The 16,129-nt window shown below is 39.5% G+C and overlaps 1 non-coding gene across 1 annotated transcript; it reads right to left on the bottom strand.

Annotated features, from left to right (window-relative positions):
- Positions 1–56: 56 nt before the first annotated feature.
- TRNAC-GCA (transfer RNA cysteine (anticodon GCA)) lies at positions 57–128 on the bottom strand. Its single transcript has one exon. It is a non-coding gene; the product is annotated as a tRNA-Cys (tRNA).
- Between the last annotated feature and the right edge of the window lie 16,001 nt (positions 129–16,129).

Genomic DNA, 16,129 nt, shown 5'->3' with positions numbered 1-16,129 from the left:
CCTGGGGCAACCTAAAGGTACCAATTGGTATGTGGTACTAAAAAAAGACTCTTTCCAGGGGGCACCTGGATTTGAACCAAGGACTTCTTGATCTGCAGTCAAGTGCTCTACCCCTGAGCTATACCCCCTCAGCTTCTAGGAGTTTCTACTAAATACCTTTTCACCTATGTTGCAACACTCACATCTATGCACTGAAATTTACGTTGACTCTTAGAAAGTTTTAGAGATTTGGACATTTTGCCTCACAGCAAATTAGCCCTTTTGGCCCTCTTCTTCCTTATTAATCCCTCCCTACTTGGTCCCCTAGAAGCCTCCTCAGCTCACTTCCATCTCGTCTTAGGACCACTTCCAAGACACCTGCTTGAAGAATCATTGCCAAGAGCAGGGCCACTCCTTTCTTCCTTCATCTTCTCCTTAAAGTCCACTAACTTGAATGTGTCCCCACATCCCTTCTTTCCACCCTCACCCCTACCCCAGTGGATAGAATTGGGGGCTTTTCTGCTCATCTCCTCTCTTTTTATTCTCATGTCAACTATTCTTGGTTTTTTGCATGGTCTTGACTGAACCCAGGAAAGCCCATACCAATAATTCGAATTATTTGAATCCCATCATGGAGCTCAGGAAGCTTCCCCAGCTGTCCCAAGGGGCCTCAGGCTAGAAGCACAACTGAAGCAGCAAGGACCAGAAATGTCTCCTCTGCTGGGCAGACACCTGCCCTGAGGCACAGCACCACAGGTCCTGCAAAGTGAACCTGGCCCTTGGCCAACATCCTACATTAAGGCCACTTCTGACATTAAAAGGCCATACAGATCTCAAAAATGTAGAGAAAGGACACCCACCCAAAGGGTCACATGAGATGGTGGCAGTGCCTGTGATAACTGTCACGGAGACCAAAGCTCAGAATGCACAGAGGCTCACAAAGGAAAATGCAATCTCTTTGTGTCTTTCTACAGTGCCAAACACAATATTGAGCATAAAAGTTGGGATGCAATAAATATTTATTGGGGGAAGTAAAGACAGCAAAATTGGCAAGGTTAATAACTAAGAATAGAGTTAATATAAATTACTTGAGGTAGCACCAGTCAAATGAACTCTGTTGCTATTTGGTGTTCAGTTCTCCAAACCTGAGCATGCATACTCTTCTGAGCTCAGAATCCATCTTTCTTGCTGGAGGAGATGAGCCAATTCACAGACACGTGGAGCTCTGTCACTGGCTACTCTCTCGGTCTTCTGGGTCCCCCAACAATAGTCCTCTCTTATTGGAAAGGGAAAAGGCAAGGAAGGAATTAAAGAAATCCTCATGTTAAAATTCTTCTTGTTAAACAATAAGACTCTAAAAAGTCCAAAAGTCTACAACCAGCAACCGTCATACTTAATGGTGCAACGTTAGAAGCATTCTCTTAAAAACTGGAAACGACAAAGATGCGTGGTAGCTTTGTTTCTATTTAAAACCACCAAAAGCTAGAGGTAGTGCATTTAAGACCAAAAAAGTAGGGTTTTTCAGTGGAATAGAAGAAACAAAACACCCATTATTTCAGTGACACTGTGATTATATAGAAAACACAAAGTAATCTACAAATTATCTGAATTATTAATTTTAATAAATTCAAATAAGTTATACAATAAACTTATTTTAAATCAAATATATTTCCACACACCTGTAACAGAAATGAAATTTCTTAACAGAGTAACAAAAATACAGGCTCCCTAGGAATAAATACAAGTTGTACAAGACCTTTGTTTAGACTATTTTAAAGCTTCATTGAAAGATATTTAAAGGGCACTTAAATAAGTAGGGAAGTATGCTTTGTTTTTGGATAGGACAAGACAATTTTGTAAAGATACTGCTCTCCAAATTTACAGATTTAATGCAATTGCAATCAAAATCCTAATAGTGATTTTTATAGTAATTGACACACTAATGTTAAAAATTATGTGGGAAAATAAAGAGTTGGGAATAGGTAGAGTTTATCTGAAGAAAAATAATTAGGCAAGGAAACCAGCGCTACCAGACATGAAGACTTATAATGTTATAAGACCGTGTAGTATTGACATAAGGGTACACAAACAAAACTAATGAAGAGAATGGGGATTCTAAAAATTGACTATCCATAGATAGAAACCTGATATATGAGAGAGGCAGCATTGTAGACCAGTGAAGAAAGGGTGTACTCTCTGATAAAAGAGTGCTAGGACAATTAGATATTCATTCACAAAATAAATTCCAAGAGGATTCAAGACCTAAATATAAAAAAATCTTTTTAACAAATTTAGAAAATATGAGAAAATTCTTAAGATCTTGGAGTAGAAGAAGGATTTTCAAATTAAGACAATATAAAAAAAGATTTATTAATCCATGTATTAATCCATTCTGGTTCATTGCAGTTAAGAAACGTCTCTGTTCTGAAAGTCCTCAGATAGTGAAAAGGTGAGTCACATAGCAGGAAGAGAGGTTTGTGAATCATTGTATCAGCCAAGGTAGAGTAAGAAATCAGAAACTACACTCGGCATTTCAACAGAAAGAATTGATTATAAAGTATTGGTTAAATAGGCATTCATGAAATGGAAAGGCAAAGAGAACCCCAAGGTGATGCGGAGATAATAACGTCTGGAAGCAGCTTTCTCCTGCTAGTTTTGAGAGAAAAAGTGAAGAGGCTGCAGTTATCAGAATAGAGAATTGTGGAGCAGGGGCTCTGAGGAATTGGACCTCACACTTGTGAGGATGGGGTGCTGCCCAGCTGGTGCCAGTAACTCAGGAGCTCAGAGGGTGGGTCTTCCAAGGTAGAGCGCTGCCAATGAGGGTGGTTCCAGGAGTGCCATAAGAAAGCTGGCACAAGACCCAGTGCTTCCAGCATTAAGGGTCATTGCTGGGGTGTGCTGATGGGAACAACAAATGGAACAAAAGCATGTCCCATTCTTCTCTTTCTGCCGTCGCATCCTCATCTATTGCTTCAATCAGCAGAATCTGCAGGAAGCCAGCAGGTAGATGAGAAATGTAGTTTGCAGAGTGCCACAGCCTCAGTAAGCAGGGTCAAGAAGGGTGGGCTCAGAGCTAAGAGACAGTATAGTTTAATTTCTGGCACAACCAAGTAGTCAACAAAGGACTTCTATCCAGAATACAGACTATCTTGATAAGAAAATAGCCAAAAGGAGAGGAGAAAAATAAGCAAAGAACTTGACAAGCATTTCTTAGAAGTAACAGGAAAGACTACTAGACATATACAAAATGCTTAACCTCAGTGGTAATCAGGTAAATGCAATTTAAAATGGAATACCATGTTACAGTCGTCACCAAATTAGTAAGAAATTAAATTTCCTGGCACTCCATGGTGTCAGAGTACATTTTCTACTCCAATGATGTAAACCAATGAGAGCTCTTCTACACTGCTGGTGAGAGCATACACCTGTATAACTTCTTTGAAAAACAGTTTAGTATTATTTAGTAAAGCTACTCATGCATATACCCTCATTTCTCTCTCGGGCATATGCCCTATAGAAACTCTGCTCCATGTGCACCAGGAGACACATTCATAGATGTTCATACTCTGTATGATCCAAAGCTTTTAAAATTGATTCAGACTTGTTTTATGGCCCAACATATGGTCTATGTTGGTAAATATTCGATATGCACTTGAAAAAAATGTGTATTGTGTAGTTGTTGGATGTTGTGTTACATAAGTGCAATTTAAATAAGTTAATAGTGTGGTTTAAATCTATATTCTTACTGACTTTTTTGCTTGTTTGTGTTACTTGTTACTAAGGAAAGTACTAAAATCTCCAGTTATAATTGTGAATTTGTCAATTTTCTTTATGCTTCCCTTTGTTTTTGCTTTATGTGTTTTGGAACTCTGTAATTAGGCATGTACACACTTAAGATTCTTACATCTTCTTAATAAATTAACCCTTTTATCATTATGAAATATCCATCTTTATCACTGGAAATATTTCTTTTTTTTTTTTTTTTTTTTTTTTTTTTTGAGACGGAGTCTCGCTGCGTTACCCAGGCTGGAGTGCAGTGGCGCGATCTCGGCTCACTGCAAGCTCTGCCTCCCGGGTTCACGCCATTCTCCTGCCTCAGCCTCCCGAGTAGCTAGGACTACAGGCGCCCACGGCCACCATGCCCGGCTAATTTTTTTTTTGTATTTTTGGTAGAGACTGGGTTTCACTGTGTTAGCCAGGATGGTCTCAATCTCCTGACCTCGTGATCCGCCTGCCTCGGCCTCCCAAAGTGCTAGCGTTACAGGCGTGAGCCACCGCGCCCGGCCAGTATTTCTTATTATAAAGTCTACTTTGTCTGATAATATAGTCTCTCTAGCTTTCTTATAATTAGTGTTTGCATAGTCTTTATTTTTGTATTTGTTTACTTTTAACTTATCTGTATTTTTATGTTTAAAATGCATCTCAGCCTGGACAACATAGTGAGACCCTGTCTCTTAAAAAAAACAATACAAAAATTATGCCGGAAAGAGTGGCTCACGCCTGTAATCCCAGCACTTTAGGAGCCCGAGACGGGCGGATCACGAGGTCAGGAGATCGAGACCATCCTGGCTAACACGGTGAAACCCCATCTCTACTAAAAATACAAAAAAATTAGCCGGGTGTGGTGGCCGGTGCCTGTAGTCCCAGCTACTTGGGAAGCTGAGGCAGGAAAATAGTGTGAACCCAGGAGGTGAAGCTTGCAGTGAGCCGAGATCACGCCACTGTGCTCCAGCCTGGGTGACAGAGCAAGACTCCATCTCAAAAACAAAACAAAACAAAACAAAACAAAAATTAGCCAGATGTGGTGGCTTGCCCCTGTAGTCCCAGCTACTCAGGAGGCTGATGCAGGAGGATTGCTTGAGCCTGGGAGGTTGAGGCTGCAGTGAGCTATGATCATGCCACTGCACTCCAGCTTGAGTGACAGAGCGAGACCTTGTCTCAAATAAATAAAATGCATTTATTGAAAGTAGCCTATTTAACAAAGAAATGGAATCAATGTAGGTGCTCATCAATGGTGGATTGGATGAAGGAAATGTGGTACATACACAGCATGAAATACTACACCGCCATAAAAAGAATAAAATCTAGTCCTTTGCAGCAACATGGATGCAGCTGGAGGCCATTATCCTAATCAAATTAATACAGAAACTTTTTTACTGCATGTGTTTAGAATCTCTGTTAATAAGGGGCATCAACTTTTAGGATTGTTATGTTCTCTTGATCAATTGACCCCTTATCAGTATGGAATTACTATCTTCATCTATGGTAATATTTGTTCGTCTAAAAACCAATTTTTGTAATGCTAATGTAGATAATCCAGCTTTCTTTTGATTACTGTTAGCATGCTATATATTTTAGTTTATGTTTTTATATTAAAAGTGTATTTCTTTGGAGCAGCATGTAGATGTTTGATTTTTTAAAATCAAATCTGACAATCTCTGTCATTTATATGAGTGTTTAAACCATTTACATTTAATGAGATTTATGACATAGTTAAATTTAAATATATTATCTTTATACTTTCTGTGTGTTTCATGTGTTTTTTAATTCCGCTTTTCCTCATTTCTACCTTCTTTTATATTTATTATTTTTAAATGATTTCATGTTCCCTCCTTTGTTATTTTATTAGCTACAACTTTTTGTTGTGTTATTTTAGTATTGTTTTATGGTTTATACTATACACCTTTAACTTATCTCAGACTATCTTCCAGTGATATGATACCATTGCATGTTTGGGAACTTCACAATGTTATACTTCAATTTCTCCCCTCCCAAACTTTGTGTTATTGTTGTTGTGTATTATACTTTGATATGTGCTACAAATATTACACTACATTGTTATTATTTTTGCTTAAACAGTTGGTTATCTTTCAACAGATCTAAAGTTAAGAAAAAGTATATAGATGTACCCACATAGTTACCATTTCTGATGCTCTGTATTTCTTTTTAGATTCACATTTCCACCTGGTATCTTTTTTTTGAGAGGGAGTCTTGCTCTGTCACCCAGGCTGGAGTGCAGTGGTGCAATCTCGGCTCACTGCAACCTCCACCTCCTTTCAAGAGATTCTCCTGGCTCAGCCTTCTGAGTAGCTGGGACTACAGGCACACACCATCACGCCCAGCTTGTTTTTGTATTTTTAGTAGAGACGGGGTTTCACCATGTTGGCAAGGATGGTCTTGATCTCCTGACCTCGTGATCCACCTGCCTCAGCCTCCCAAAATGCTGCGATTACAGGCGTGAGCCACCGTGCCTGGCCTGGTATCATTTTTATTCTGCCTAAAGAACTTATTTAACATTTGTCTCACTGTGAGTCTCCTGGTGGTGAATTCTTTCAACTTTATTATGTCTAACATGCTTTTATTTCACATTTGTTTTGAAAGGGTGTCACTTTGGGAGGCTGAGGCAGGCAGATCACGAGGTCAGGAGATTGAGACCATCCTGGCTAACATGGTGAAACCCCATCTCTACTAAAAGAAATACAAAAAATAAGCCGGGCATGATGGCAGGCGCCTGTAGTCCCAGCTACTCGGGAGGCTGAGGCAGGAGAATGGCGTGAACCCAGGAGGCGGAAGTTGCAGTGAGCCGAGATCGTGCCACTGCACTCCAGCCTGGGCCACAGAGCGAGGCTCCGCCAAAAAAGAAAAAAAAAAGTGTTTCCACTCAGTATAGAATGAGGTTGAGATTTCTTTTTCTTTCACTATTCTAAAGATGTTGCTCTACTGTTTTCTTGCTTGCATTGTTTCCAATAAAATATTTGTCATTATTTTGGTTCTTCCATACATAGTATTTTACCCCCTTTGGCTGCTTTTAAGATTTGCTTTATTACTGGTTTTGAGTAATTTGACTGTAATGTAATTTGGTGTTATTTTCTTCACATCTCTTGTGCCCAGGTTTCATTAAGCTTCTTGAATATGTGGGTGTAGAGTTGGTCTAAAATTTGGAATTTGGGGAGCATTATTTTTTCAGATATTTTTCTGCCCTACACCCCAACTTTCAGAAATTCTTTTCTGCTCACTATGCTGTGTTCTTTTTTCTTTCTTTTAAAATTCTCTTAAAAGTAGGTATTTCACTTTGAATAGTTCTGTTGCTATGGTTTCAAGCTAATGATTCTTCAACAATGTCTAATCTTTTGTTAAAATCAAACAGTGTCTTTTTTACTCACCATTGTAGTTTTCATCTCTTTCATTCACTTTTAGTCTTTGTGACGTAATTTTAAAAAATACATATTTGGTTTCTGCCTCCATTTCCTGGCACACAGCTCCTGAAATCCTTGGGATCTCTGAAGTGATGAGTGTCTGGTGAATATGGTAGTAAGAGGACTGATGGCTGGGGGGTCCTGGGTAGCCTCAGGATCAGGGATAGTTGCCAGGAGAATCAACTGTGATTAAAGGGTTGGAAATTCTAGCCCAATCCCCCTACCTCCAGGGAGGGGAGAGGGACTGAAGGTTGAATAGATTACTATTGACCAATGATTTAACAGTGAAGCCTCTTTAAATACACCTGCATAAAACCCCAAAAGGATGGCCTTCAAAGAGTTTTCAGATTGCTGAACATGTGAAGGTGCTGGAAAGGTGGTATGCCTGGAGAAGGCATGGAAACCCCATGCCAATTCCCATGTACCTTGCTCCATGTACCTCTTCATCTGGCTGTTTATCCACATCCCTTGTAATGTCCCTTAAAATAAAGTGGTAAGTTTAAGTAAGTACTTCCCTGAGTTTTGTGAGCCATTCTAGCAAAAGACCAAATATGAGAAGGAGGTCATAGGAACTCCCAATTTATAGCCAGCCTGTCAGAAGTACTGAAGTTTGCACTTAAAATCGGCAACTGAAGTGAGGTCGGACGTGTGACTAAGCCCTTAACCTGTGGCATCTCATTCTAACTCCACTTAAATAGAGTCAGATTAGTTGAATTGTAGAACACCTAGCTGGTGTTTGTAGAAAATTGGAGAATGCTTTATGGGGAAAAACAGCCCCGCATTTTCCTAACCAGAAGTGTTTTATGTGGAGTGTTGAGAGTATAGTAGAAGAAAATAGTTTGGTTTTTTCCCCTATTATATACTATTTTTTTAAAGCTTCAATGAAACTGCTTGATTTCTACAACAAACTACTAGAGACAGAGTAGTTTATAAAGAAATTTATTTCTCACAGTTCTGGAGGCTGGGAAGTTCAAGATCCATCCCAGCAGATTCCATGTCTGGTGAGGGCCCATTCCCTGGTTCATAGACAGCCATCTTCTTGCTGTAACCTTACATCACAGAAGGCACAAGGGTCCTCTCTCAGGCCTCTTCTATAAGGGCATAAATTCTGTTCACGAGGGCTCTGCCCTCATGATCTAATCACCTCCCAAAATTTCCACCTCCTAATACCATCACCTTTGGATTTAAAATTTCAACATACAAATTTGAGGGGGATACAAATATTCAGTCTATACCACTACTTTTTGAACATACAGAATGCACTTATAATGACTTTAAATGTTCTTCCCTCTAATTCTAACATCTGTGTCACTTTGGGTCAGTTTCTGTTGGTTGACTTTTCTCCTAATTGTAGGTGGTGTTTTCCTACTTCTTTCATACCTAGTAATTTTTGGCTGCAGACATTGTGAATTTTATCTTGTTGGCAGCTGGATATTTTAATACTTGCATAGATATTCTTGAGCTTTGTTCTGGAATTCAGTCAAGCTGCTTGAAAACAGGGCAAGGCACTTCTGTATTCTCTACCCAGTGCCCCATGAATCATGAGGTTTTCCAGTCTGGCTGGTGAAAATAGGTACTATTTCCAGTGTGAACACCATGCATTGTTACCACTTATCCTTTCAGATGGTTCTTTCCTTGGCCCTGGAGAGTTTCCTCGTGTGCATGTGCTGATCAGTGCCTAGCTGAGCATTTGAGTATGATCCTCTGCAGAGCTCCAGAGTTCTCTATCTCTGGGCATCTCTCTTCTCTCCAGTATTCTCTTTAGCAAACTCTGACTGCCTTTATCTCTCAAGGCTCAGAGCTCCATCTATTTAATTCCTGGAGTCCATAGGGCTTGGCCTGGGTTTCTCTTCTGTGTGCTGTATCCTAGAAGCTTTCCCAAGGCAGTCAATTGCAGCATTCATAGGATTTATTTTCCATTGCTCAGGGATCACTGTCCCTTGCTGCTTGATGTCCAATGTCTTGAAACTGTTGTTTCCTATATTTTTCAGTTTTTTGGCTATTTTAGATAGGAGGATAAATCCAGTCACAATGAGGATAAATCGTCATCATAAGCAAAAGCCCATTTAAAAAATATAGTAATATCTTTGGGTCCTAATGCATATCTTCACTTGGAAGCCCCACCACCTTCTCAGAATCAACATGGGCAAAACTAAATGCCCTATCTCCCTGCAGCCATCATCTCCACGTTCTCCATCTGGAGTCTTTGCCTCAGTCAATGACACCGTCACCCACACAGCTGTCTAAGTTAGAGCCTGAGAGTCATTTTAGATTTCACTTTCCCTCACTATTCGCATCTAATTTATTAACTAATCTGACCAATTCTAACTCATATACATCTCCCTAGTCTTTCTCCTTTTCTCCACGTCAACAATCACTGCCCTAAGACTGTTATCATCTCTCTAGTGGCAGTTTGTACCATGTCAATTTGGTATAGCTAAAACTACTTTCCCAGAATTATTTCCTCGTCGAAATTCAGGTTAGAGTTGGACAAAAGAATTTGAGTGATATTTGGGAGGTAGAAGAGAAGCCACAGCCATTACCCTCTGACAGCTGTTGTTGCTAGTTGTTGTAACATACAGACAGTTACCAGTGGATTCCAGCTCATTCTGCTCTCCCTCGCTCTGTGCTCAGCTCTTCCCAGTGGCCAGCCCTGTCCATTAGCAGTAGCCCCAGTAGCCACCACCAGATACTTGTCTGAGGACCTACAGAAGTGGTAGCTAAATTTCTTTGGAGTTTTTCTCTAGACTCTTTGTAGCCCCACTTCAGCAGCTGAATGTGCTTGGATTCTCAGGGCCCCCTGCAATCTCAATTTGTCCACCTTGCCATGCTTTAGGAAGGTTGGATAGTGACTGCTCTTTGATCCTCCATCTTCCCTAACTCATCCTATAATTGTGCATGGTCTTAGTCCTATAACAATTTCTCATTCAATAATACTTAAGTGATTCTGCTTCCCTAATTGAATACTGACTGACACATCTCATTGGTATTTTTAAACTTTTTCACTGTGAAGCATACAAAAAATCACAAATAATAAGTGATCAGCTCTAAGAATAAGAAGAATTAAATATACCTTTGTAATCTCACATCCAGATCAAGAAATAGAACATTACTCATGGGTAGATGCCAATGAAATGCAAGGAATGGAGCAGGGAATGACTATTCTCTAAGTATACATTTTTATGTAGCCTTGACAGTTGAATCATTTTAATATTTTACATTTCCAAAAAATAAGTATGAGGAGATAAACCTAAAAATAAATATAAATAAAACCAATAAATCTAATGATATATTACATTGATTCAATGCCTACAAAGAATTAAAAAACTCTCAGTGGTGTATATTCTAAGGAAAAAAGTAAGATATTGGAAAAAATTAGATATTGAACTTTACTTAGTTAAGTTAATTTGGTATAGCTTACAAAACCTGTACGTTGATATTTGGGGGTGCTAGTGTTCCATTTGTGGAAGACAGGAAATATAAACATGGGATGGAGGTGTTGCAGTCTTGTTGTCTGAGCTATTACCCGAGCTCTTTGTCTAATGACCAAGAAAATTAAGGACCATGGACACCAAAGGTGAAGCTGGGGCAAAGGTTTAATAAGCAAAATAGGAAAGCTCTTTGCAGTAGAAGGGGGACCTGAGAGGTTTGCCTTTTTTTCAGTTGAATACAGGTGCTTTTATTAAAAAACAAAACAAAACAAAAAAAAACTTCCCCTCTCTGTGTAGCTGTCTGTGTAATTGCCCTTACCTGTGCAGCTGCAGGCATGTCTTAGGCAAGCCTCCTTCCCATGCAAGTTTCCACGGATCCCACTGTGTGCATGTTCATAGAAGAGGAGGAAACTTTTCCCTGGGAGCCTACCAATTACACAGAGAACAAAGTTGTTTCTATATTGGGCCTTGCTCCCTTATCTGTGCAGCTGCAGCTTGATTTTTCAGGTTTTTTTCTCTGTTTAAAAGAATTCTACTGAGGACTGGCCTTAACTGTCTGCTTACCTGGGTGTTTTTTTCCTTTTTCTGCTCTCATTTCCCCACTCAGGACTGGAGACCCCAACTGCTGTTAGGGAGGTTGGGTGATGATCTTTCTAGCTAATTCTGGCTAAATAGTGGCATCGTGTGGGGGACTATAACAGTCAAGGCTTCTCCTGAGGTTAATTTAAGGGTCCCCAGAAGAATGGTGTGGCCATGTGTGGTTCCATTTACATTACCATTTGAAGTTCAATGGCCTCTAAGTGAGAAGAAACAGTTTGGATTATTAGAGGACATGTATCAAAACAAAACAAGGTGGGGGTAAGGACAGCTCAAAAATCCCAAGGCTGTCAACACTCCCCAGTAACTGGTGGCTATAGTTATGCCTGTTAAGATTTGGGTGCATGGGACTTGACTTTGGTTAGGTTTCTTGGTCTTATTCTCCCAAACACACAAACCTCTGAGTTATGGGCACCCTATCTATTCCCATCACCTGGTAGGATTTGCAGGATAATTGCTCAGAATTAAAATATTGATCCAGATTATTTATATTCCCTATCCCTTTTGTTTCTTCTGAGCTGCAGCCATAGATCACTGGCTGGTTTACAGGAATAAGCAAGGTGAATCTATAATGTAGACAAAAACTTAAAAACAACTGAGATTAGAATTAATTGACAAGTGTATATGTCTTGAAACATAATTTCTCTCTGTTCAGTCCTCATTTTTTCTAAAACAAATCATGATAAGACTTAGTTGTTTGCAAAATAAACTTTAGTTTTATACTTGGCCTGATTATTTGTGTAAAGTGCAGCAAGAATACCAATCCTTCACAGAGGCTTTTAAATTGGCCTTGATGGAACTGTGCTCCACAAAAAAATCTAAGATGAGACCTTTTAAACCTGAGCCCACCCATGGGTTTGTACCCTTAAATATCTATGAGTTGGGTAAATTCCTCTCTTCTTGAGGTCCCAAGAATATGGGGCTCCTGGGCCTGTTAGAAAGTGACATTCTTTACTCACCACAGGTTAGGAACCCTGTACAGGGACTAGGTAGACAAGGTATGAGGTTAGTTTTTCCAAGGGGCTTTTATTGACTCTGCAAGTGAAGCTTGATTCCTTAAAGGGAAGCACACCATTCTGGTCAAAGCCTTGGTAAAATGACCAGTATCTCCAGTTGTGTCTTGTTGCAAAAGAAAATGGATTCTTATTGCACTGATGCAAATAAGTATATTGCCATAATTTAGGAATACTCACAAATAGTTTCCAAATTCTGGAGATGCCAGGCAGAGATAAACAAACATGCTTCGAATTTTGTTTACAGGAATATACCTTACTCAATTATTGAAGGCAGTAAATAGCTCAAGATAAGTTTTCTTGACTGAAAAACAAAACAAGGATCAGTAACGTTTTAAGCAAAAAGGCTAAAAAGGTTACTTCAGTTTTCTGTTAGTTCAGTCCATTTTGTTAACTCTTGTTAATATTCATGAACATTTCAGCTCATCATTAGTCCTGTACATTTTTACTTTATTCCAATGTTTATAATCTCCAAAGTTATCAGATACTTGCATTTGAGAGCACCTGTCAGAGTCCTATAGCTGATTATAACCATCTTTTGAAGAGGATCAAAACAAGACATCAATTGTCTGTGAAATGATGAAATGTCCAGGTTATTTACAGTTAAGAACATGATTGACAAATTTGGTTATTTCTGTGGTTTTCAATAACTTAACATAATATCCTTAATTATAGTTGGTAGCATATATTCAGACATTATAATTTTTAAAATCCCATACAATGTTGGAATATATGTTGATATTATTTACTAAAATATAACCTGAAGAATACTAAACATCATTTTGACAATCCCAGCTGGGCACGGTGGCTCACGCCTGTAATCCCAGCACTTTGGGAGGTCAAGGCAGATGGATCACCTGAGGTCAGGAGTTCAAGACCAGCCTGACCAACATGGAGAAACCCCGTCTGTACTAAAAATACAAAATTAGCCAGGAGTGGTGGCGCATGCCTGTAATTCCAGCTACTTGGGAGGCTGAGGCAGGAGAATTGCTTGAACCTGGGAGGCGGACGTTGCAGTGAGCCAAAGTCGTGCCATTGCACTCCAGCCTGGGCAACAAGAGTGAAACTGTGTCTCAAAAAAAAAGACAATTCCACGTACCCAGACATGACAAATAATCCTGTTTACCTCCCTGTTAGGTGCTCCAGGGGCCCTCTGTAGCATCCAAAAGTTAGGGGTTAGAAAAGACAACCTTGAAACTGAAGTTTGATTTTGGGAAGCCTGTTAAATATGTTAGAGGTTCAAAGCACTTGACATTACAAAATACAATTCCAGATGACTATAAGCTATTTATTTTAGTCAAAATGATGACTGTAATCTAAAACAACCCTTTAACCCTAGACAGAAATTTACATTTCCATGCCTTCTTATAATCTTTTACTAAAAAACATTTTACTGTTTTTACATACATTGCATGTAAATCTATTTTCAGTAATCTTAATTACATGTTATAATGGTAACTCTTAGCAATTTTTAACTTTAATGTAAAACCTGGTAAGTTGTTTTAATTATATACTAGGCACAGATAAAGTCTGACTCCTTCCAGCATAGTTAAGGGCATGGTAAATTTGATATGTACCCAGGGCTTATTAATTGTGAAGCAGCCAAGTCAAATAGTTCTCAAAGACCAAAGAAGCAGTTTACAACCTTAAAACATTTAGCAAACCTAGTATCTGACCTGCATAATTTAAACCACATATTTACATATGAAGACATTTGTATTTTACTAATAGTCTTTAAGGCTGGTCTTATTTCTTAAAGATTAAAGTGACATAACTAAATGCATTATAGCTTTTATTTTTCCTTCAAAAAATATTTGATCTAAGTGCTTATTTTTTAAGCCAATTGATTAGAGCTTTTTAAATATAAACATTATACACATAATACATATGACTACACAGACAGACAGAAGATGCAGCAGTTATAAGGGTTTTTTGTTTGTTTGTTTATCAATCTCCATATTAGATTACCAGCCTCAGGGTGAAGCCCTTAAAGAGAAGGGCTAGGAAATCATACAGTTTCTAGGGCCTAATAAACAGGCATACCTGGTATACAAAAACAGATTTTGAGATGAATCTATTTACCTCCAATTCCTGGTGTTCCATGAGGAAAATAGAGATTTCTCCCAAAATGGAATCCATGGCGTCTTTTCTTTTTTCCAAGGAGTCCCAGGCCATTAGAAGTTGTCCTAGGGCTTTTTATGCATGCATTAAGAGTGGCAAGAAAAAGTGGAGAAAAGTAATTTAGTTGACTGAGGAAAAAAAAAAAGAAGAAAAGAAAACCTTTCCAGAAAAACAAGATCCAAGAAGAAAAAAACATAAAGCCCTTTTTTTTTTTTTTTTTTTTTTGACAAAGTCTTGGTGTCTCACCTAGGCTGGAGGGCAGTGGTGCAATCTTGGCTCAGTGCAATCCCTGCTCCCAAGTTCAAGTGATTCTCCTGCCTCAGCATCCTGAGTAGCTGGGACTACAGGCACACGCTACCATGCCCAGCTAATTTTTTTGGCATTTTTGGTAGAGACGAGATTTTGTCACGTTGGCCAGGGTAATCTCAAACTCCTGGCCTCAGGCAATCCACCTGCCTTGGCCTCTCAATGTGTTGGGATTACAGGTGTGAGCCACCGTGCCCAGCCAAGGCTTTTTAAAATATACCTATAACTTGGATATCTACTTTTTTTGGGGGGGTGGGGGGCAGAGTCTCGCTCTGTCTCCCAGGCTGGAGTGCAGTGGTGTGATCTTGGCTTACTGCAAGCTCCACCTCCCAGGCTCATGTCATTCTCCTGCCTCAGCTTCCTGTGTAGCTGGGACTACAGGCTCCTGCCACTATGCCCGGCTAATTTTTTTTGTATTTTTTTTAGTAGAGACAGAGTTTTACCATGTTAGCCAGGATGGTCTCGTTCTCCTCACCTCATGATCTGCCCACCTCAGCCTCCCAAGGATATCCACTTTTAATTAAGCTGAGTACTCTTTAAGAACATCCTTTTTCATTAATTAAAACTTTGCAGAGAATATAAACAGTGATCCTTATCTCTTCTTTTACCAGTTTGCACAGGGAGAAAGAAGACAAAAGTCCGACTGGTTAAAAAAAAAAAAAACTTTTATCCTTTTGCTGGCATGTCCGGCTTCTGGATTTTCTAGGGGAGTTTCTTTGAGGTCCTCCTTGGCTGCATAAGTTTGCACCACTACCTGTTCACAGTCATGTTCAGGTTCTCCAGTTTCCTTTGGGAGGAAAGTGGCTGGGTTCAGACAAGGACAAGTTTTTAACTGGACTGTGATCCCTCTAATAGCAGAGCCTGATATTTGAGGAGGCAATTATTTGTTAGCCAGAGACTTCCCTTAGAGAACAGCAATTCTAACCACATTATCTTGGGTATATACATTTATTCCCAATGGTTAACTTGGTGACTTCTGGCACCAGCAAAGCCACCACAGCAACTGCTCAGAAGCAGGCTGGCCATCCTTTAGCCACCAAGTCTAGATCCTTGCTTAGGTAACCTACTGGCTGTTAAGCTGGACCTTGAGCCTGAGTCAAAACTTCCAGGGCCATTCCCTTCCTTTTTGATACACAGAGACCGAATGCCTTCCCTATGGGAAGACTGTGGGCTGATGGTTTACCTAAGGTTTGTTTTAACTGGTTAAAGGCTTCTTTAGCCCCAAGTTTCCAAGTCAGGTAGTGAATCTTAGCTGCTTCAGTTTCTTTTATAAGGCAGTATAAAAGGTGAGCTATCTCACCATACCCAGGTATCCATAGTTTGCAAAATCCAGTAATGCCTAAGAATCCCCTCAGTTGTTTAAGAATTTGGGGTAGGGGAAAGGAGAAAATGGGCCTAATCTTTTCCTCACCTAGTGCTCTGGTCCCTTCTGATAAGACTAGTCCTAGGTACTTTACTGAAATCTGAGTCTTAGATATTGAAACCC

Source organism: Pan troglodytes, chromosome 6, assembly GCF_028858775.2.
Source record: "Pan troglodytes isolate AG18354 chromosome 6, NHGRI_mPanTro3-v2.0_pri, whole genome shotgun sequence".
In the NCBI taxonomy this organism is placed as follows: domain Eukaryota; kingdom Metazoa; phylum Chordata; class Mammalia; order Primates; family Hominidae; genus Pan; species Pan troglodytes.
Note: the sequence above shows the minus strand (reverse complement) of the source record. Positions and strands in the feature narration are given on the sequence as shown.